Genomic DNA, 23,963 nt, shown 5'->3' on the forward strand with positions numbered 1-23,963 from the left:
CCATGTCCAGCAAAGAGCCCAATGCAGGGCTCGATCTCAGACCCTGAGATCATGACCTGAGCCAAAATCAAGAATCAGTCATTTAACTGACTGAGCCACCCAGGTGCCCCTCTTGGTCTCTTTATTATATAATTTATTTTGCACTGTATACTCTCCTTCTCCAGTTCATTTATTTTCTTTTTCTCCTCTTTTTAGTTTTTTTTATTGCTAGGTTCCATTCTGGTTCTTCTGTTTTTTTTTTTTTTTAATAATGGCAGAAATTGCAGATTTGCTTACCTTTCTCCTTTGCTTGTCTCTACCACAGAAGCTATAATAGGTATTTGTTTTCCCTGCCTTCCTTACAGCTAGTCGTTGCCATGACACAAAGTACTTGTAAATGAGTTACTGGCAAAATTTCATTTGGGGCTGAGGAGTGATATGAGATTGCTGGCTCCTCGCTTCTTTTCCTCACTCTGCTTTAGCTCCAGCAACCTCCTTGGCTCAGAGAACAGGCAGACGGCTGTAAAGATGGCGTGCCAGCCTGGTGTCTTCTTTAGTTCCGCCACCCCTTCAACTTCAACTTAGACACTCCACTTTTGCTGAGGCTCTTCCAGGCCCAAATCTTGCTATTCAAATCACAGTCTTTCAGGATTGTGCCTCTTCCTTTGAGAGAAGTCTGTGTCCTGCTCAAGGTGAGAGAGGGCATGATTTGGTTCTCAGCACTCAAGTCTCTTTCCTCATTTCCCTTCATTGCCTGGAAGACCTGCTTCCTATTTTGTAATTGAGGGTTGTAGCATTTCCTTATTTCATTGAAGATGAGGGTTTTTTCCTCCCTCTACGTTGTTTTTCAATTTTTTTTTTATTATTAGTAGGTTTTAAGGAGGGGAATGAAATAAAAATGTCTTTATTTTGTCATCATTAAAAGCCTCTTCTAAACTCTTTAAGAGTTTTGATCTAATTATTTAAACTCAACTCCTATAATATTCATAGTTGAGAGTAAAATGATGTATTTTTTTTTTTTTAAGATTTTTTAAATTTATTCTACAGAGATAGAGACAGCCAGCGAGAAAGGGAACACAAGCAGGGGGAGTGGGAGAGGAAGAAGCAGGCTCACAGCAGAAGAGCCTGATGTGGGGCTCGATCCCATAACGCTGGGATCACGCCCTGAGCCGAAGGCAGACGCTTAACCGCTGTGCCACCCAGGCGCCCCAAAATGATGTATTTTTAATTCTATTTGATACAATGCATTTTGTAAACTTTTTTCCTTTTCCAACTATGAAATTTAGATCCAAGGTGTTACTGTATTAATATTTTATATCTCTTTCCTTTTAGGAATTATTTATTATATTTGCATTCAGTTATTAGCAGATTCGCATCCGTTTTTTCAGATATTACTCTTTTACCAAGTTTCAGTGCTCATAGTCATTTCAAATTCTCATTTCCCATTAGTTCTTAATTTTGCTTCATAGTTCACTCTTTGGAGAAATATTTCAGGCATTTATTTTAAGAATTCATGTAAAGATTATCCAATAGGACTTCATATTTGAGAACATCTTTCTGTTGCCTTTACACATTACTAATCACATGTATGGATATAAAATTCTCTGGTTAAAACTTCTCTGGTCCCAGCTCCATCAGTTTAGGCTAGGATGTGTTATGTTAACAAATGACCTTCACATCAGTGACTAAAATTGTAAAGCTTCATTTTTAGTCACACTACTCTTCGGGGCAGATTGGCTTCATCTTCGCTATACCTAAGCTGATGGAGCATCTAGAATAATGTTGGTTGTCCTGGCCTAGGGCAAAAAGAGTATGACAAACCATGTTCTGGCCCTTAAGTATCTGCTGGGAAATGACAAGTCATTACACTTGCATTTTATTGGCCAGAGCAAGTCACATGGTCAGACCTGTTGTCAAAAAGGCAGGGGAGTGTAGTTGTCTCCCAGGGGTGAACAGCCAATATTTGTAAACAGTAGTTGTAAATAATAGTGCAATTTATGCAATTGACGACACCCGCCATATGTCACAGATATTGCCCCATTATGCTAGCATTTTCATTCATAAAGAAGAACGCTAAATGAAGATTACAACAACTGAGACATGAGAAATAGGAGCAGGAATCAGTTTAGGGAAAAGATAATGATTTTAGTTTTAGAAAGTTGAGTATAAAATATCTAGCAGTAATTGTATATGAGGCTGAACGTATGGGAAAGTCTAGGTTGGGGATATCAAGTTAGTAATCAATGTATAGAATTGAATTTCTTAAGAATTACTGGGAGAAGCACTGAAATAACGGTGTCACCTTGGAGAGCAATAACTGTAAGGATCAGGCAGAAGAAACAGGTTTGGTAAAGGAAACAGAAGGAATGAGTAGAGGATTTGAGAGGAAGCAGGAAGAAGCCTGTCATATTGCAGCCGGGATGCAGGTGTGTAGGAGCCCCTAGCTCCGGGGCTACCAAACAGACCAGGTTCAGCCACTCACTGCTAACAAAACCCAAAGACAGAGAGAGGGGTGATGGTGAAACAAGAAAGGCATTTGCTTCAGTGAGGCCAACACTGGGAAGCCTGCAGACTGATCTCTCAAAGACTGTCTCCAAAGTGCTGAAAATATTTCCAGGTTTATATAAGGAAAATGTGGGGCAAAGGTTGGTGGGTTTGTGCAGGCGGGAAGTAAAGGTCAGGTTAACCACTGTCTTGGAGTCTGTCACCTAGGATCTTGCTGACTCAGGGCAGTCCTTATTACTTGAGGGAGTGGTTTCAGTTCCCTTCAGGGGATGGTTTGCCCTCAGTGTATTCCACCTGAGCCAAAAAAACAAGCTGGAAAGAACTAGAAAGTTTGAGATCAAAACGGAGGCAACCAGGGGCGCCTGGGTGACTCAGCCGTTAAGCGTCTATCTTCGGCTTGGGCCCTGATCCCAGGGTGCTGGGATGAAGCCCCGCATCAGGCTCCCTGCTCTGCGGGAAGCCTGCTTCTCCCTCTCACACTCCCCTTGTTTCTGTTCCCTCTCTCGCTGTCTCTCTCTGTCAAATAAATAAATAAAATCTTTTAAAAAAAATGGTGGCAACCAAAGTCCTTTTTCAAAATAAATTAAGGAAGTAGAGAGTACCAAGGAAAGAAATTATCAGCATTTCCAAAATAAGGATAGAGAATCTCTCTTATAAAATGGAAATAATTTAATGCTGCCTCAGATTATTGGTAACTTTGGTAAGAACAGTTTCAACAGAATGGTAAAATTGGACCAGTTTCAACAGATCAGTAAAGTAACAGGCAATTGAATGACTATTAGAGATTTGAGTGCAGAAACTAGTATAAATAGTCTATTCCTTTGAAAAGTATGGAGGGAAAAAAAGAGATTGGGAGATTTTCCCACATTTGACCAAGAGAATTTGGAAGTGTTTTAAAGACCAAAGACTGTGTGTTTGCTTGTGTGTGTATGTGTGTGTTTGTGTGTCTTCATTCTTATTAAGTAGATGAATATACAAGATAAAATTGCATGGAATTTAAAGCTAAAATCAATCCACATAACTATGTTTAAATACTATAAAATCTATGTACCTATAATCAATCTTTAATATCATGGTATGTATATTTGGGTTCTCTACAGAAACAGAACCAATAGGATACAGAAGATAGATAAAATCTATAGATATAATGAAGAGATTCATTATAAGGAATTGATTCACATAGTATTGGAGGCTGAGAAGTCCCAAGATCTGCAGTGAGCAAACTGGAGACCCAGGAGAGTCAATGGTAGAAGTTCCAGTCCAAGTCCAAAGCCAGAAGACCAATGTTCCAGCTTGAAGATAGTTATGCAGCAAATAAATTCTCCCTTACTCTGCCTTTTTGTTGTAGTCAGGCCTTCAACAGACTGGATAAAGTTTACCTGCATTGGGGAAAGCAATCTGCTTTACTCAGCATACCCATTCAAATGTTAATCTCATCTAGAAATACCCTCACAGATAAACCCAGAAGAATGTTGAACCAAATATCTGAGTACCTAATGGTCCCCTTGAGTTGATACCTAAATCAACCATCTCTGTATGTCATTAAATGAAATCTGGATTTAGTTAAAGAAAAATGAATGCTTGATGTTGTATGTATAATGTAAATTGATTTTATATAAACTTGATTTGAATTAAGAATGATTTAACTTCTTGACAATGCAAGAAAATAGAAATTTATTTTTTTAGTGACTGTTCTATTTAGAAACCCAAGGTACTGTGGGGTGCCTGGGTGGCTCAGTCGGTTATGCATCCAACTCTTGATCTCAGCTCAGGGGCTTGATTTCAGGGCCATGAGTTCAAGGAGACTACTTAAACAAAACAAAGCAAGACAAAACAACCCCCAAGGTATTGAGACAATGTAAAAGTAAAACAAAGAAGCTATAGGTTGTGTTTTTGGTTGATTTGTTCGTTATTATGTCCTTCTACTCCTATCCCATTGGCTGGAAGTTTCAAAAGTACAGTAAAAAAGGAACTTGATGTTTAAAGGCACATAATGATGGCAGAAATGTCAGGAGATAAGGAACAACAAAAGAGGAAGCACAGAACGTTTCAGTGATGGGGAAGATCCAGAAAAAAAATTAGGTCCTTGTTAACTTTATTTGTAGTTTCTCCCCCGGTATAATACTGTCTTGAAGATAGTGCACCCCCAAGTGAGCAAGGATTCTGATTAAGATAACTAGACCCAGTAGGCAAACAAATCTGTTTGAGAAAGCAAATCTGTTTTCTAGTCTCATTGTGACGTAGAGGAAAGAAGCTGGTAAAAATTATAAAAATTATTGGTGTTCCAATAAGAGAAAATAGTATGTTTGGCATCATCAGTAATTCAGCTTGTTCTATTCATCCCTTTTATTCGTCTATGCCATTAAGTAATAATAGCCCTCATTTGATTTAATACTTTCCCATATGAATTGGAAAATTTTTGTAATGCAGAATAGTGTTGCCAATATTGGAACAATAAAAAGCCCAAACAGACAGTCGCTGTCCTCCTTGAATTTATAGACATAAGTCACGTAATATCATGTTATCATTAAACATATAAAACTATAAAATCGCATCTTGTTGAGTGCTATGAAGAAAGGTTGAGTGGCTATATGAAAGCTTTGAATGTTGGGATTTTGTGACCTCGGTAGTTAGTTCACTGAAGGCTTCTTTAAGATAAGTGAAGAACGGAGAGTCAGGAAATAGACAATGGAAAGGCCCTGTGGCAGAGGGAGCATGCCAAGAAGGAGGGATTGAAAAGCAGGGCAGGGTGACAGCAGCAGACAAAATGCAAGATATCAGGGTGTGAGCTGACGCTACCGAGGTGGTCGGTGGACCAATCAAGCCAGGTCCTAGGAGTCACTGAACATTTGCAAGTGGGAACATGGATTGGGAGGGTCCAAGGGAATGTGGGTAGACCAGATAAGAGGTTATTGCAGTTGTGAAAATGAGACTAGGGTAGTGTCAGGGAAAATGGAAAAGAGCATTGATGTTTAGGGAGTAGATGATGCAGGGAATGAGAGAAACGCAAGTGTTATGAATATTGCTTTTTGAGGTTTCTGAGTAAAGCAATAGAAACCACCACTCAGGGAGAAAGTTTTAAAATACAGTTCTTGGGGTGCCTGGGTGGCTCAGTCAGTTGGGCGTCTGCCTTCGGCTCAGGTCATGATCCCAGGGTCCTGGCATCAAGCCCCGCATCGGGCTCCCTGGTCATCAGGAAGCCCGCTTCTCCCTCTCCCTCTGCCTGCCATTTCCCCTGATTGCGCTCACTTTCTTTCTCTCTCTCAAATAAATAAATAAACTCTTTAAAAATAAGTAAATAAAATACAGTTCTTGAGCAAGTCCAAGGATTATTTATAGCAGTTAAGGACAGGAGCAAATGCTTATTAGACTTCAATTTATATGAAGTGTTGATAATGATTTGTGTGCCCTACTAGAGCAGAATGAGGTACTCATATAGCATCCTACATATGTTTCTATTATAATTCTTAATACATTATAATTTCTGGTTTACATCTATTTCCTTTAGTAGACTGTGAACTATGTGAGGGCAGACGCTAGGTCTGATTTATGTCTCCAGCAGGCAGTGAAGTTTCTGACATAGCAGCCACTCAAATATCTGCAAAGTGAAATAATTAGGTCAAGAATCAAACTTTAGGGGGAGGTTAAGATGGCGGAGGAGTAGGGGACACCTTTTTCAGCCGGTCCCCTGAGTTGAGCTGGATAGGTACCAGACCCAGCAGGAATATCCACGGACTCAGCCTGAGACGCAGGAAGATACATCTGGATCTCTACAAATGAACATCTCCAGCGCTGAGTATCGAGGTACGAAGCGGGGAGCCGTGAAACCGCGCACAGATATCGGAAGCTAAACAGAAGGGGGAGGGAGCCGCCGTGTCAGGGCGCCGGGAAGCGGTAGCCACCTGCAAGGGGGAGCGGACAGACCGCGGACCCGCACGCTTGAGACAGCAGGCTGAGAAGGGAGCTCCGGGAGCGCACGCGGGACGGCTGGCGGTTGGCGGGCCACCTGCACGGGGGAGCAGGCGGACTCGCGGACGGCACCCGCGAGACAACAGACTTAGAACGCGAGCTCCAGGAGCGCGCGCGCAGGGCGGCTGGCGGGCCACCTGCACCGGGGAGCGGGCGGACCGCGGACCCGCACTCTGGAAACGGCAGACTGAGTCCGTGAGCCGGGAGCGTGCACCACCAAGCATCTCACGGAGCTCCGGAGCTCCGGTGTGCTCACTGGATCGAGGCTGAGACCGGGAGCTCCGGGAGCGTCCGCGGGGCGGCTGGCGGCTGGAGGGCCACCTGCACGGGGGAGCAGGCGGACTCGCGGTCAGCACCCGTGAGACACCAGACTGAGACGGGGAGCTCCGGGAGCCCGCGCGGGGCGGCTGGCGGCGGGCGGGGTTGGAAACACAAAGGACAGAGACGTGCCGGCCCTGGAAGTGAGGGCTGGGACGCCGGGTGTGGGGCGCACAGCCCGGGATGCTGCAGGGTTGAGCAGCACCAACAGAAACAGAGTTAAAGTGGCCAGAACATCAGTGGAGAACGATCCGCGATCCCTCTGTTCTGAGACAGAGGCTGAATTTCAGCCGCTGCTGCTCTCTCAGAAGAGGCATAGCAAACCGCCAGGGAAAGCCGCCAGAGAACAAAAGCCCGGAAATACCGGCTCACAGGGTGCCCATCCCCATCCCCCCTCGCAAGGGACACAGAGACTCTACCCAAACAGGGTTTTCTGAGTACCTGCAGGCAGGCCCCTCCCCCAGAAGGCAGGCTGAAAAATCAAGAAGCCCACAACCCGGAGCGCCTGAGTGGCGCAGTCACCAAGCACCTGTCTTCGGATTAGGGTGTGATCACAACGCTCCGTAAGGAGTCCTTCATCGGGCTTCTCCACCGGGAACCTGCTTCTTCCTCTCCCACTCCTCTGCTTGGGTTCCCTTTCTTGCTGACTGTCTCTCTCTCTCTCAAATAAATAAATAAACTCTTTAAGGAAGAAGCCCACATCCCTAAGATCTCTATAAAACAAGGGCGCACGGCCTGGGTCCCAGTCAACACTTGGGCTCTGGACAACCCTGCAATCTCTCTTCATCAGAATGACGAGAAGGAGAAGTCCCCCCCAGCAAAGAAAAGATAATGAGTCTGTGGCCTCTGCCACAGAATTGGCCTCGGCCACAGAATTAATACATATGGATGTATCCCAATTATCAGAAATGGAATTCAGAGCAACAATGGTCAAGATGATGAGTAAACTTGAAAAAAGCATCAGAGAAAGCGTTGCTGAGAATATAGAATCCCTAAGGGCAGAAATGAGAGCGAATCTGACAGAAATTAAAAATTCTATGAGCCAAATGCAGTCAAAACTAGAGGCTCTGACGGCCAGGGTCACCGAGGCAGAGGAACGCGTTAGCGAATTGGAGGATGGGTTAGTAGAAGAAAAAACGAAAATAGAAGCTGGTCTTAAAAAAATCCACGCCCACGAATGTAGATTACGGGAGATTACTGACTCTATGAAACGATCCAATGTCAGAATCATCGGCATCCCTGAAGGGGTGGAGAAAAACAGAGGTCTAGAAGAGATATTTGAACAAATTGTAGCTGAAAACTTCCCTAATCTAGCAAGGGAAACAAGCATTCGTGTCCAAGAGGCAGAGAGGACCCCATCCAAGCTCAACCAGGACAAACCTACGCCACGGCATGTCATAGTGCAATTCGCAAATATTAGATCCAAGGATACAGTATTGAAAGCGGCCAGGGCAAAGAAATTTCTCACGTACCAAGGCAAAGGTATCAGGATTACGTCAGACCTGTCTACAGAGACCTGGAATGAGAGAAAGGCTTGGGGGGGCATTTTTAAAGCTCTTTCAGAGAAAAACATGCAGCCAAGGATCCTTTATCCAGCAAAGCTGTCATTCAGAATTGATGGAGAAATAAAGACGTTCCAAAATCGCCAATCATTAACCAATTTCGTAACCACGAAACCAGCCCTACAGGAGATATTAAGGGGGGCTCTATAAAGGTAAAAAGGCCCCAAGAGTGATACAGAGCAGCAAGTCACAACCGATACAAAGACTTTAAAGAGAAATGGCATCATTAAAATCATATCTGTCAATAATCTCTATCAATCTAAATGGCTTAAACTCTCCCATAAAACGCCACAGGGTTGCAGATTGGATAAAAAGACATGACCCATCCATTTGCTGTCTACAAGAGACTCATTTTGAACCCAAAGATGCATTCAGACTTAGAGTAAGGGGATGGAGTACCATCTTCCACGCAAATGGACCTCAAAAGAAAGCTGGAGTAGCAATTCTCATATCAGATAGACTGGATTTTAAACTAGAGGCCATAGAGAGAGATACAGAAGGGCACTATATTATTCTTAAAGGAAGTATTCAACAAGTGGATATGACAATTATTAATATATATGCCCCCAACAGGGGAGCAGCAAGATACACAAGCCAACTCTTAACCAAAATAAAGAGACATATAGATAAGAACACAGTAATAGTAGGGGACCTCAACACCCCACTATCAGAAATAGACAGAACACCCTGGCAAAAACTAAGCAAAGAATCAAAGGCTTTGAATGCCATACTCGACGAGTTGGACCTCATAGATATATATAGAACACTACACCCCAGAACCAAAGAATACTCATTCTATTCAAATGCCCATGGAACATTCTCAAGAATAGATCATGCTCTGGGACACAAAACAGGTCTCAGCCAATACCAAAAGATTGAAATTATCCCCTGCATATTCTCAGACCACAACGCTCTGAAATTGGAACTCAACCACAAGGAAAAACCTGGAAGAAACTCAAACACTTGGAGGCTAAGAACCATCCTGCTCAAGAATGACTCGATAAACCAGGAAATCAAAAAACAAATTAAACAATTTATGGAGACCAACGAGAATGAATACACAACGGTCCAAAACCTATGGGATACTGCAAAGGCAGTCCTAAGGGGGAAATACATAGCCATCCAAGCCTCACTCAAAAGAATAGAAAAATCTAAAATGCAGTTTCTATATTCTCACCTCAAGAAACTGGAACAGCAACAGAGGGACAGGCCTAACCCACTGACAAGGAAGGAGTTGACCAAGATTAGAGCAGAAATCAATGAATTAGAGACCAGAACCACAGTAGAGCAGATCAACAGGACTAGAAGCTGGTTCTTTGAGAGAATCCATAAAATTGATAGACCACTGGCAAAACTTGTCCAAAAACAAAGAGAAAGGACTGAGATTATTAAAATTATGACTGAAAAGGGAGAGGTCACGACCAGCACCATTGAAATTGCAAGGATTATTAGAAACTTTTATCAACAGCTATATGCCAAAAAACTAAACAATCTGGAAGAGATGGAGGCCTTCCTGGAAACCTATAAACTACCAAGACTGAAACAGGAAGAAATAGATTTCTTAAATAGGCCAATTAACTATGAAGAAATTGAGTCAGTGATAAACAACCTTCCAAATAATAAAACTCCAGGCCCAGACGGTTTTCCTGGGGAATTCTACCAAACATTCAAAGAAGAAATAATACCTATTCTCCTAAAGCTATTTCAAAAAATAGAAACAGAAGGAAAGCTACCAAACTCATTCTATGAGGCTAATATTACCTTGATCCCCAAACCAGGCAAAGACCCCCTCAAAAAGGAGAATTACAGACCGATTTCTCTAATGAATATGGATGCCAAAATCCTCAACAAGATCCTTGCTAATAGAATCCAACAGTACATTAAAAGGATTATCCATCATGACCAAGTGGGATTCATACCTGGGATGCAAGCATGGTTCAACACTCGCAAATCAATCAATGTGATACATCATATCAACAAGAAAAGACTCAAGAACCATATGATCCTCTCAATTGATGCAGAAAAAGCATTTGACAAAATACAGCATCCTTTCCTGATTAAAACCCTTCAGAGTGTAGGAATAGAGGGTACATTTCTCAATCTCATAAAAGCCATCTATGAAAAGCCTACTGCAAGCATTATTCTCAATGGGGAAAAGCTGGAAGCCTTTCCCTTAAGATCAGGAACACGACAAGGATGCCCACTCTCGCCACTATTATTCAACATAGTACTAGAAGTCCTTGCAACAGCAATCAGAAGACAAAAAGGGATCAAAGGTATCCAAATCGGCAAAGAAGAAGTCAAACTGTCTCTCTTTGCAGATGACATGATACTCTATATGGAAAACCCAAAGGAATCCACTCCCAAACTATTAGAAGTTATAGAACAATTCAGTAAGGTGGCAGGATACAAAATCAATGCCCAGAAATCAGTTGCATTTCTATACACGAATAACGAGACTGAAGAAAGAGAAATTAGGGAATCCATCCCATTTACAATAACACCAAAAACCATGCGTTACCTTGGAATTAACTTAACCAGAGACGTAAAGGACCTATATGCTAGAAACTATAGATCACTTTTGAAAGATATTGAGGAAGACATAAAAAGATGGAAAAATATTCCATGCTCATGGATTGGAAGAATTAACATAGTTAAAATGTCCATACTACCCAGAGCAATCTACACTTTCAATGCTATCCCGATCAAAATACCGAGGACATTTTTCAAAGAACTGGAACAAATAGTCCTTAAATTTGTATGGAACCAGAAAAGGCCCCGAATCTCCAAGGAACTGTTGAAAAGGAAAAACAAAGCTGGGGGCATCACAATGCCGGATTTCGAGCTGTACTACAAAGCTGTGATCACAAAGACAGCATGGTACTGGCACAAAAACAGACACATCGACCAATGGAACAGAATAGAGAACCCAGAAATGGACCCTCGGCTCTTTGGGCAACTAATCTTTGATAAAGCAGGAAAAAACATCCGGTGGAAAAAAGACAGTCTCTTCAATAAATGGTGCTGGGAAAATTGGACAGCTACATGCAAAAGAATGAAACTTGACCACTCTCTCACACCATACACAAAAATAAACTCCAAATGGATGAAAGACCTCAATGTGAGACAGGAATCCATCAAAATTCTAGAGGAGAACATAGGCAACAACTTCTATGACATCGGCCAGAGCAACCTTTTTCACGACACATCTCCAAAGGCAAGAGAAATAAAAGATAAAATGAACTTATGGGACTTTATCAGGATAAAGAGCTTCTGCACAGCCAAGGAAACAGTCAAAAAAACTAAGAGACAGCCCACGGAATGGGAGAATATATTTGCAAAGGACACCACAGATAAAGGACTGGTATCCAAGATCTACAAAGAACTTCTCAAACTCAATACACGAGAAACAAATAAACAAATCATAAAATGGGCAGAAGATATGAACAGACACTTTTCCAATGAAGACATACAAATGGCTAACAGACACATGAAAAAATGTTCAAAATCATTAGCCATCAGGGAAATTCAAATCAAAACCACACTGAGATACCACCTTACGCCAGTTAGAATGGCAAAGATAGACAAGGCAAGAAACAACAATTGTTGGAGAGGATGTGGAGAAAGGGGATCCCTCCTACATTGTTGGTGGGAATGCAAGTTGGTACAGCCACTCTGGAAAACAGTGTGGAGGTCCCTTAAAAAGTTAAAAATTGAACTACCCTATGACCCAGCCATTGCACTACTGGGTGTTTACCCCAAAGATACAGACGTAGTAAAGAGAAGGGCCATATGCACCCCAATGTTCATAGCTGCATTGTCCACAATAGCCAAATCATGGAAGGAGCCGAGATGCCCTTCAACAGATGACTGGATTAAGAAGCTGTGGTCCATATATACAATGGAATATTACTCAGCTATCAGAAAGAACGAATTCTCAACATTTGCTGCAACATGGACGGCACTGGAGGAGATAATGCTAAGTGAAATAAGTCAAGCAGAGAAAGACAATTATCATATGATTTCTCTCATCTATGGAACATAAGAACTAGGAGGATCGGTAGGGGAAGAAAGGGATAAAGAAAAGGGGGGTAATCAGAGGGGGGAATGAAACATGAGAGACTATGGACTGTGAGAGGCAAACTGAGGACTTCAGAGGGGAGGGGGTGGGGGAAGGGGATAGCCTGGTGATGGGTAGTAGGGAGGGCACGTATTGCATGGTGCACTGGGTGTTATATGCAACTAATGAAGCATCACTTTACATCGGAATCTGGGGATGTACTGTATGGTGATTAACACAATATAATAAAATAAAATTAAAAAAAAAAAAGAATCAAACTTTAAAATTTTTCTATTTTCCAAGTAATTTTTAGTGTGATTGCGTATTTTTAAACAAAAGTCTTTACATACAATTTGCCCAAATCAAAGTTCCCAGTTAATAGCTTTGCTCACTCATTTAAATTTTGCCCATAAAAGAAAATGTGGTTTTAGCCAAATATGGCTAGAGTGCTAATATGATCAGATTAAACTGTTGGCCTGCTTTTAAATAATGCCACCGACAACAACCATATGCTAGTATAGAATTCAGAATCCTAAGTTTCTTTATAGGAGATTGATTAATTTTACATCACCCAGCATAGTACTTTTTAGCATGATTAAAAGATAAATGGAATCAATTGATACCGTTTTCTTGAATTTATCTTCTTATGGAGGTGTCAAAGAGCAGCTACTTTTTTTTATCTGGGCAGCAGATGGCAGTGTTTTACTTTATTTAGCTAATAGAGGTTTCTCTCAGGCTCTTAATTAGACTTAATCTATTAAATAACACAGTATTTTTGAGAGTTAACTTTATACTTTTTGCCCCCAAAATAAATATTATAGAATAGGGGCTGCTCTAGGTTAAAAAAAATTTCACAGTTTTTAGTTAATTAGAATTTTCTTATTATATTTAAACTAATGTGGCACAGTTAAAAGTTTCACTGGGCTTCAGTTTCCCCCTTGTAAGATTAATCCTTTCAACTCTGAAATTTCTGAATTGGAAAGTGAATCAGGAAACCTGGGTTCACTTCGGAGTGCCATAAAATATGCATTAAACGACTTATAACAAGCCATTTGGATTTTTTTTGCCAACATTTTTTAAGGGTAAAGTAAATCTAGTCTGCATATCACGATATTTAACTTGTAAAAACATTGCCAAGATAATGGTTTGAAAAGTCTGAACTCTCCGTAAAGACATATTAAAGGGATTGAAGATCAAGGGGTCCTTCCACCTTTAAGTTAAAACACAATTCACTAATAATGAAGTGTTCAGAACACACTTTTTGTATTATAATCATGATCATTGAGCAAAAGCAAAAATTGTTACTCAGTTTCTTCATGTGGTCATGTTACTTTCAAAATATAAAGCTTTTATCTTCTATTATTTACTTAAGTAAAACAAAAACAATGCACCAAGCTATGACCTCCTCCCCACCGAACACACACACACACACACACACAAAACCCCACATAACAAATGCTTCAGTACCTCCTTCGAATGTATTTATAAGAACAGAAAAAGTCTCTAATTGGAACTTTCTAAAAGCATTTCTCCCCAATTAGAGTGCAGTAATGACTCTAAATGGCACTGTCTCGAGGACAGCTCATCAGTTAATTATAAGGAGTTCTCTAAATTGAGGAGTGAAGAATGATACTAAATTTCAATCAGTGTAGATAAATATGGCTTGTCATTATTCACTTGATATTTTAGACAGTCCGTTTAAAGAAGAAAACGTGGAACAGAAATATTGTCTTTTCTAAAAGAATAGAGATTATGAGAATCACACTGAACATTTACCCCAAGACTATACTCTTGTCTGGAATATGGTTTTTATAGTCATTCAATTTCCATGATCCCCAGAGACTTTCATTTGCTTGCCCATTTATTTTCCATCTGGCTCCTTCAAACAAGAAAAAATATTACTACTGTTGTACTTAACAGCCTGGAAAAATGGGTGTGTATTTTAAATATGGTAGTTATGTAATTTAAAAATATGTCTACTGAAGTTTCAATTCCTTTTAATTTTTGTGTTCCAGCATAATTTAGCACTCTGTAGTCTGGTAATAAATGTCTTAAAATTCTATAATTTACTTATGTTTATCTCTGAGATTATCTACCTGCCCAGATTTAATTTACTTTTTTAGTTCTAAAAGCAAACATAAAAAAACCCAACAATTGTTTAAACAGCAAGTTGTCAATACGTATTATTTATCCTAACAATCTTCCAAAATTGCTCTATTGTATTTTATTTTCTTCCTCTTACTTTTTGATATTTTTCATGAACCTTTTATCTCTATTTTCCTTCATTTAAAGTTATGCTTTGCTTATTCATGTTCATAGAATTCTCAATCATGTTAAAAACAAATATGGGTTTTGTTTGTTTATTGTCACAGATATCCTCTTGTTATTCTTCACAATCACCTTATTCATGAATTGTAAGTTGGGGACCAGGCTCTGCTTAGAAATAGCCCTTCATGTTTGTTCCTCTATTCCCAGAGGAGTTTGCTGCACATGCCTCGATCCTTTCCATCTGGCTTCTGCACAAAGGGTTTATCCCACTTTAACACAATTCTTTGTTTTATGGAGGACCTTGAGTTTATCTGAGAGTGAATACATATGAAACAATAATCATGTTACAGGAGAACCTGATCTGACCTTTTTTTTTTTTTTTTTCATACCCAAACCCTAAGATGGCAGAGAAACTACAGTTAGCCAGTAACAAAGACTAAAGAAGGTAAGGGCTGTAATGACAGATCTGAAACGGAGCTGCAAAAAAGTAAATGTGAAGGGTCTGATTTCTCTGAATGCTATCCATTATTATAGTGCTTGTGTTTATATGGCTTCAGGAAAAGAGAAAAAAAGCTTGCTACTTTTTGTGTGTATCAGTGAAGAACCCTTGTGAGATTTTCACTTTGTAAGACATTAACAATAAACAGCTGTATTTGCATACTGATCTATCCATGAACTTTATTACAATATATTTCTCTCAACAAAAAATATAATTAAGGAATTAATGAATTAAAATATGTGAACTCTTCTTTCCTTAGTGTAAATAAAATTACAATAAGATTCCTGAAACCTCATATTTAACTGAAAATCCTCCTTTTAAAATGCATGCTGGTCTCAGTGTTTAAGTCAATTGATTTTCTTACTCTGTATTCATGTTATCCAATCTTTATTTCCGCAAATACACAGTTTTATAAGGAAATACTTGAGTTAAGAATTTTGTGGTAATTTTGCTTAGTAATAGACTGGAGAAAAAAATCTAAATAAAGAATAAACATCAAAAGACCAAAAAGAAAACACACACAAACAACATACAGGTCCTTTTTTTTAAGGTGCTTTGTTTTTAATAATTTATTCTAAAATGTATTTGGAATTTGAGATGCAAGGCTGTCTGACTTTATTTGGATTTGAAAGAGTTTTAGATGCAGGTTGTTGATTGTAAACAGAATTACTGGTTTGAAAGATGGCAACTGAAATCTGGAACCTACCTGGGTACAGGTTACTTTGTGAGGATCAAAGAAATAGAACCCCCACCTCCCTGACCCCTCAAAGCATACTAATTTTTTTTATTGAACATGCTCTTTTCAGAGAGCTCTTTGAAACACATTTTTATAATAGTATTTTAGAGTTAAACTAAAAAATTACTCACTTTGAAGTAGCATCTAAAACTACATTTGAACATTTCTCCCCATACTTGGCCTGTAGAACGGGTTTTTTTTTTTTTTTTTTTTTTTTTTTTTTTTTTTTTTTAAATAGCCACTATCCTTAAGGAGCAGAAACTGTGGGCCCCCAACTCTACATGCTCACATACAATATCCCGTGTGTTTGGCAGCCGGGTTGAACCTTGTGTGGATCCTTACAAATGGTTTCAACTTGGTTAAAAAGAAGCAAACAGCCAAGTCCCCCTTGCTTCATCTTCCGTGGAGGAAATTCACAAGCTTCTGTAGATTGCAGTGTTAGGAAAATCAAATTTGTCATTAGCACAATGTTACCACTTCCCCACTCTAAGCCTGTTTCAGAGTCTCCACTCATAATTGCTGACTCAGTTTGCCTCCACTGCCAGAACTGAGGCTTGCCCCAAATTATCTACTGGGTTGATCAGGAACAGACAACAGAGGGACAAACTGATGATCACTCAGTAGTTCTGGGTTTACCAAAGCTTGTTAATTTGGTCTAAACATTGTGTTTGTTAGGACTGCAAAAGTATAAATAGTATCCTTTATGGCAAGGGGGGGAAAAAAACCCTAAAATTTTAGGGCAACCGGCTCAAGGTCACCGAGTGAAGGCAACATTTGAGACTGGGCTCTTCAACTCCTCGGTCCAATAATGGACTGGAGTCAAACACGACACCATCCAGGACTTTCAAAGCTGCGTAGTAAAATAGCTAGCGTGGGCAGTCCTTTTGTACTCCAGCTAGAGTAAAATTAACGGAGTCTTCCTTTCTTCCATCGCTGTCTGACAGCATCCAGCAAATGGGTGTAGGGTTAAGGAGAGCAGAACCCAGCTGTCCTTTCACAGCTGAGTCTTTTGAGAAATTGGAAGTGAGGAGGGTGAGAACCACGGGAGAGGGGCAGTGAGCTGGGAGAGGAAAACGGGAGCAGCTGAGCGCTGGGCGAGGGGAAGGAAGCCGGGGTGTGTGCGTCTGGAAGGGAAGTGGGAGAGGGGCAAGAGTGAAAACGGGGCCAAACTCAAGCTGAGAGAACCCAGCGCCCGCTGCCTGCAAAAGGGGGTGAAGGCGGTCAGTAAGAGTGAGGGGGAAAGCGGGAAGCCGGGGTAAAGGAAGGAAGTAAGGAAAGAGGAAGGAAAGGCAGGAGGGGAGAGAGGAAGAGTGGCTGCAATTTCTGCGGCCGGCTCAGTAGGAGGAGCAGGAGGAGAAAAAGGAGGAGCCAGAGTCAGTCAGTCAGGCAGCCAGCGGGAGGTGGAGAAGGCAGGAGGAGGAGGAGGAGGAAAATTAAAGATGGCCACCAACAGCTGCGGGAAACGGCAACAACCCCTCACTTTCCGGGATGGTCCCTGCGGGTCGGCCCGGCCTTGATGGAGAGGAGAAGCCCAAGAAGCGCCGAGGCTGAGGCGGCGGCGGCGGCGGGGACCCAGCGAGGAGGAGGACGTGGGGGAGCAGGGACCGGGTCAGGAGAAGGGAAAGGCGGCGGCGTCGCTGCCCCGGCCGCCTAGCGCCGCTGCCCGCCCCGGCAGACCGGTTCCCGCACCTCGGNCCGCCGCGGTCCCCTCCTGGGCCAGGCCCGCCCGCCCTCCGGTGAGTGCCCCCTGCCAGGGCCCCCTACCCCACCCCGGGCCCGGTGCGCCCGGGCCCTTTGTGCGGGGCGGAGGCGCTGCCCACTCGCGGCCCTGTGCCCGCTGTCCCTGCGGACAGGCCGCGGCCCAGCTGCCGCCCTCCCCCGGGACCGCGCTGCCCGGAGCCGCCGCTGCCACCGGGGTTGGCCGCCTGCTTGGTGTCCTCCACCGCGGCCTGGAGAGGGCGCCGTCGCGGTGGGGTCGGGGTTGGGGTCACGCGCGGCTGGCAGTGGGGAGCGATGTTGGGGTATTTGGGGGGGGCGGGGAAGGAGAGGGCTGGACGTTGCCCCTAATGAACAGTGAAGGTGTAACCTGGCGGTCGAGGGACAGGGGTCCGGTCAGGGTCCCTTTTCCAGACCCCACGGGGTCTGCGGTCCCGGAGCCCCCTGCTCCCGTGCGGAGCCGAGCGAGGCCTCCATCCCTCGGGCGCTGTCTCCCGGGCTGCGGGCCTCTCCTTATTCCCGAGCTCTGCTCTCCCCCAACGCCCTGTGCTGGAAACCCTTCGTTTATGCAAGGAACCGAGATGCTCCTGGGGTGTGTGTTTGCCCTTTTATTCTCTTGTACATGGGATGTGGTGGCATCGCAAACATTCAGAGTTACGGAGGGGTTCAGAAGGCAGATGTGACCTTTCCTACCAAAAGCCATTTGGCCCACCTGGCCAGTGTTTGATCCTCAGGTGCAGCGTTTCATTGATTTGTACCATTGAATTCTGAGATCTACAGCATTAGGTCCTCTTTTCGCTGAAATAACCTGGTAAAACCTGATTGAAAGGATGTTTACTATATGTGTGAATCCTTGCCTGTACTTCCAGTGCCTTAAAAAATGGTTGTTTACTGTGGGAAAATGGTGCTAATGCATAGGAAAAACAGTTTTTTGTTCAGTAATGGGCATGAGTTGGTTAGTGCCAAATGGTTATTGTAGTCTGAAAACCAAACAATTAAAAAAGAAATACAAAACCTTTTGCTTTGAGATAGCGGTGTTTCCAGCGTGGAATTGTTTGAGAGCAGGTTTGGAACAATTAGTTTCCACCATCAGGTTAGTAGAACAAACATAATGTAAAACAGAACCAAAAATATGTTGGTTAAAAAATACAAACTAGGGGCGCCTGGGCAGCACAGCGGTTAAACGTCTGCCTTCGGCTCAGGGCGTGATCCCGGCGTTATGGGATCGAGCCCCACATCAGGCTCCTCTGCTATGAGCCTGCTTCTTCCTTTCCCACTCCCCCTGCTTGTGTTCCCTTTCTTGCTAGCTGTCTCTATCTCTGTCAAATAAATAAATAAAATCTTAAAAAAAAAATACAAACTAGGTGTGTATAAGTGCACAGGTCTAGCAAAAAATAAATCCTGCTTAAAAAAAAGCAACTTTATGGTGGAACTCTAAGCACAGGAAATAGCTTGGTATGTTTTTTTATATTTAGAAATACATATTGCATTAGACTGACTTGAGAACTCTTCCCAGGATATTTGAGCACAGTAGTACATGTTATACATTGAACTATTCATTCTCAAGCTGCTAGAAATACAGATTTATATTAGTTTCTTTTTCTGAGTTGAAATCAATTCATGTAAAAATTGTTAGATTTCTAATTTAAAATTTCTGCAAAAAGGAGATATGAATTAGAAAACATGACATTCTGGGCCTGCAATATCTATTAAACCAGAAAAGAATAAATGACCATATTTCAATATTAGTTGGATTATCTACTTGGAAGATTCCTAAACTTTGCAATTTTAAGAGTTTACGTCAAGCATTCTTAATTTAATGCATGTGCTTCTGAGGGTCCTTGAATCCTTAAAAATCCTATCCAGAATGTAGCATATATTTGGATTTTTTCTGGATAAAGAGTCCATGGAGTCATCACATTCTCAAAAGATTTGGCTCCACAAAGGATTATGAACTGGTGGATGTATAATTAATAAGTCTCCTGCATTTGGAAGGTAAAATTCTTAGAGATTTGATAACTTATATCCTTCACTGGCAGTTAATGGCTAAGAAATTTTTGTTATTGAGAGTTTAGCACATAGAAATCATTTTTCATGCATTCTTATTGAACCCTCAGGGAAATGGTAATCCCATTTTACAGATGAGGACATAGATATTTAGAGACACTTGTTCAAAGTCACACAGCCGCTGGTGAGCCAAAATTTGAACCCAGGCTGTCTAAAGTCAGAGCTAGCACTCTTAGCAAGAAGGCTACACCAAGCTTGGAGTTAACGTTAACATTTGCTTGATGTTAAAATGAGTAATTGACGTTTTGTTAAAATTGAAAAGTGGATATGAGATTATCATAACATACTATATCATGGAATTTCAGAGCCGCTGACTCCCCAAGTAGGAAGCTACCTTAGTGATGCTAACTAACCTCTCTTAATGATACTAAGCTGAAATCACATCCAAAGGAGGACCATTTCTATAGCATCCTTGGAAGGATCATCCAGCCTCTGATTTTCCTACCTGTGTGATTACAAGTTCACTTCTTTTTTCAACATTTTAAATTTTTTTCTGTTTATGTAAGTTAAAATCTGTCTTCCTGACATTTCCGCTAAGTTCCAGTTTCCCTTTTGTATGTATGATGCATTTATCATCCATAAAAGAATTAAGAGATAAATGACTCCTACTCTAATTTTTTTTGTCATCAGGTTTAATGAATTATATTTATAATTTACATGCAGTAAAAGTTTTCACAAATGTATACAATTGGATAATCACTGCAATCAAGATACGAAACATTTCCATCACACGGAAAGGTTCTCTCCCTCTGCCCCCAGCCCCTGCCACCTGTTAATCTAATTCATGTCCTTATACTTTTCTTTTCTTGAATATCATGTAAATGAAATCCTACAATATGTAGTCTTTTGTGTCGCCTTTCTCTTAGCATAATGATTTTGATATTCATTAAGTTGTTGCATGTATCAGTAGTTTGTTCAGTGGTATGCTGATAAATGTTGTAACAATGTGCTCTCCAAAGGAAAAAAATCCCCCAATTTGTAGTATTTGCTGGTTATTGCAGCATAAATACTCTTATCATGGCCTATTTTAAAGTATCTTTGAATCATGCCTAGTTTGGGTCAGTTATGAATAAAGCTGCTCTAAACAAAGCGAAGGACAATTGTTTTCAGTTTTCTGGAGTTGTACCTAGGAGTGGGATTACGGGGTCCTAGGAGAAGTACGGGTTTGTCAATTGTTGTAACTTTATATTGAATTTGCGAGGCTTTTCCAAAATGACTACTATTTTGCATTCCTACCAACAATGTTAAGAGAATTTCAGTTGCTGTGTATCCTTGTCAGTACTTACTGTCAGTTATTAAGCTTTTAGCCATTATTATGTGTATAGTGGTCCTTTAACACTTTTGACTTTTTAACTCATTTTCAGTAGTATTTGAACCAATATAGGAAGTTTAGAACCAACATTGCTGAATAATTTTTTTTTTTTGACTTGGTCATCAGTCATGATCTCACTGTGAAAGCTATGACACTCAAAGATTTCTTATTATGAAATTGCCTTTCATGTTATTAGAATTGCTTTTTAAAGAGGAATCATTAGGGAATTCTAAAACTTAGCTGTTAACATTTTAAAAATGTGCCTAAGAAAAAGCTACCTAAAGCTTTGTTTCTTTCATAAAAATTTAGAATTTTAAAAAACTCAAATTATGAAGCGTTTCTTCAGCTTCTGCTTGGACTTAAAAAAAAAGAGCGAGAGACTGAAATAATTCAATCATGTAGACTTTGAACTCATCCAGGAACTTGTAAGAAGTGTTAATACATAAATGATTGTAGCATTACTTTTATGGTAATTAGAAAAATTAGAAAATTAGAAAGCTAATTTTCATGTAATATGTGTATTTCTGATTAAGTGTAATTGGCTTTTTTTTCTTTTGCTACTGTCAAGTTTGTCAGGTTTTAATTTTTATATACTAATGTATAGGCATTAATGACATTTAGAGTGCTGATTTTATTCTGGGAGATAAAATGATTTTTAGTTTTTCCATATGGAGTGACAACATATTTGAAAGCTAATTATTTAAATATAACTTAAAAATGGTACATTTGTGATATTTGAGCATACATCCTTAATTATCACTTGTTTATTTTACCAGTCCAAACCTTACTTGGCTCTAGATTCATGTATCCAACTGCTAGTTTAGATATATCAACTGAGATGTTCCATAGGCATGCCAACCTCAACCTGTCCAAACCTCAACTCATAATCTTTTCCCCCACAATATGCCTCCCTTCTCCTTTCTCCTCAATTTGAGGAAATGCCAGTCGCATCTAGTGTGTCACTAGGTGGACACCTGGCTGTCATCCTCCACTCCTCTGTCTTCCTCAGTTTCCACTTCCGGTCCAGTACCAGGTCCAATAGCTTTTCTCTTCTAAGTACTTCTCCTCTACCTTTTCCTCCTCAGAGGCCTTTATTAGGGCCTGTATTTCTCTGCTGAAGTATTACCGCTCTTCTATACATGCTTTCCTTAGTTCTAGTCTCACTTTTGCTCATCAATTCCTCTCACACCCTTTCCAAAACAAATACTCTTTTCTTTTCTAATTTTGAAAAATACACAGTTGTGATCTTTTCAATATGCATTTTTTCCTCTTTAAAATCTTTTAATAGATCCTAAGTCATCAAAGAGCCATTAAAGCATGGGGTTCTAGTCTTTACAGAGCTCTTTGTGACCTGGCTGTAGCTTCTCTGGTCTCATCTCTGACAGCCATTCATTTGTTCATTAAAAAAAAAAAAAAAAAAAAAAAAGATTTGGGGGCACCTGGGTGGCTCAGTTGGTTAAGTGTCTGCCTTTTCTGCTCAGGTCATGATCCCAGGGTCCTGGGATTGAGCCCCATGTCAGGTTCCCTTGCTTAGCAGGGAATCTGCTTCTCCCTCTCCCTCTGCCCCTCCCTTACGCTCCTGCTCTTTCTCAAATAAATCAAAATCTTAAAAAGAAAAAAAAAACGAGTTGAGTATCTGGTCTCTGCAGAGTGCTAGATGAAAGAGTTTTATCAAGGAGCTTGACTTCTAGAGGAGGACAGATGACAAGTGTAGACTATTATCAGTGGGTACTAAGTGCCTTGAGCAACGTAAGGCCTGAGTAAGGATTTGGGGACTAGTAGGTTGCTGAGGTGTGGGTGCTGGTGCCATTTATAGAGGGCTGCATGAGAAGGCCTCTGTTGCCGTGACATCTGAGCGGAGACTGGAAGTATTCTAGGGAGTGAGAGTTTCAGTTTTGCGAGAAAAGCAGATGCTGAGGCCTTGCAGAGGGAGGGTGCTTGAGATGTTCGGGGAACAGGAAGGGGTTGGCTGGAGGCAGGTGAGAGCTGAGGTCAGGCTGGTGGAGGTGCCTGCAGAGCTAGCAGGCCAGTGTGAGGACTTCGACGTCTGTGCTCAGTGAGTTTGAGACTAGAGTGCACCCTCTCCATGGACAGAGGTGCATTCCTGTCTCCTACTTGAGGTTTCTCAAGGACGTATGCAACCTCTCCTACCTTAAGCCTTTCCTTCTACCAGGAACAGTGCTGAGTAGTCCCTCCCCTGTGTTCCCTTAGTACTCTTTGTCATACCCGTACTTAATAGCTGCGTTCTTTGTCTCCTCTCCCTAGACTGAGGTCCTAGATTTTTTTTTTTAAACCTCTGGATTCCTATTTCATTGAATTAATGTCTGTCGAGTTTTAGAATTGCTGAAAATGGGATAATTATTGAAAACTGGGTAAGAGATAGTCAGCAGTATTATGTAGTGACCGCTACCTCATGTGAATGTGCGTTCTGTTTTGCTCTCCCCGTGCATTTAGTGCCCAAGCAATGAGCCGTGCATAATAAGTGTTCAGTAAATAGTTGGTGAATGATCAAGTGAACATCCATGTGCCAGCCTCTGCTTGCTCTTCCATTTTTTTTTTTAAAGATTTTATTTATTTGACAGAGAGAGACAGCGAGAGAGGGAACACAGGCAGGGGGAGTGGGAGAGAAAGAAGCAGGCTCCCAGCGGAGGAGCCCGCCATGGGACTCGATCCCAGGACCCCGGAATCACGCCCCGAACTGAAGGCAGACACCCAACGACTGAGCCACCCAAGCGCCCCCCTTTCTTCCATTTCCCTGAAACCCATGGCCAAGCTTCCCCCAAATCTCTTAATATCTTTCCCTGCTGCCTTATCCTTTCTCTAATCACAAGCTCAAGAAATGTCAATACTTCGAAAATTCATTCATTCATTCATTATAAATGAATGCAAATGTAACAAAGAAATGTAGATAATTTCTCTCTAGGCTAAATAGATGGAGGTTATTGCACAATTTTTGGCTCATTTGCACTTCT

At 41.3% G+C, this 23,963-nt stretch overlaps 1 protein-coding gene across 5 annotated transcripts in view; it reads left to right on the plus strand.

The window, feature by feature from the left end:
- The first annotated feature begins 17,062 nt into the window (after window positions 1-17,062).
- Window positions 17,063-23,963, plus strand: part of WDFY3 (WD repeat and FYVE domain containing 3) — a 264,597-nt gene continuing 257,696 nt past the window's right edge. For 2 of the 5 annotated variants that reach the window (XM_002913595.4, XM_034671586.1), the window contains exon 1: window positions 17,071-17,632. The gene's annotated coding sequence lies outside the window, so the exon portion shown is untranslated. Of the gene's footprint in view, window positions 17,633-23,963 lie in introns of all 5 variants that reach the window. The other 3 variants (XR_004628802.1, XM_034671589.1, XM_034671588.1) reach the window with 3 other exon arrangements.

The sequence above is a fragment of the Ailuropoda melanoleuca genome, chromosome 11 (assembly GCF_002007445.2).
Source record: "Ailuropoda melanoleuca isolate Jingjing chromosome 11, ASM200744v2, whole genome shotgun sequence".
Classification (NCBI taxonomy): Eukaryota; Metazoa; Chordata; class Mammalia; order Carnivora; family Ursidae; genus Ailuropoda; species Ailuropoda melanoleuca.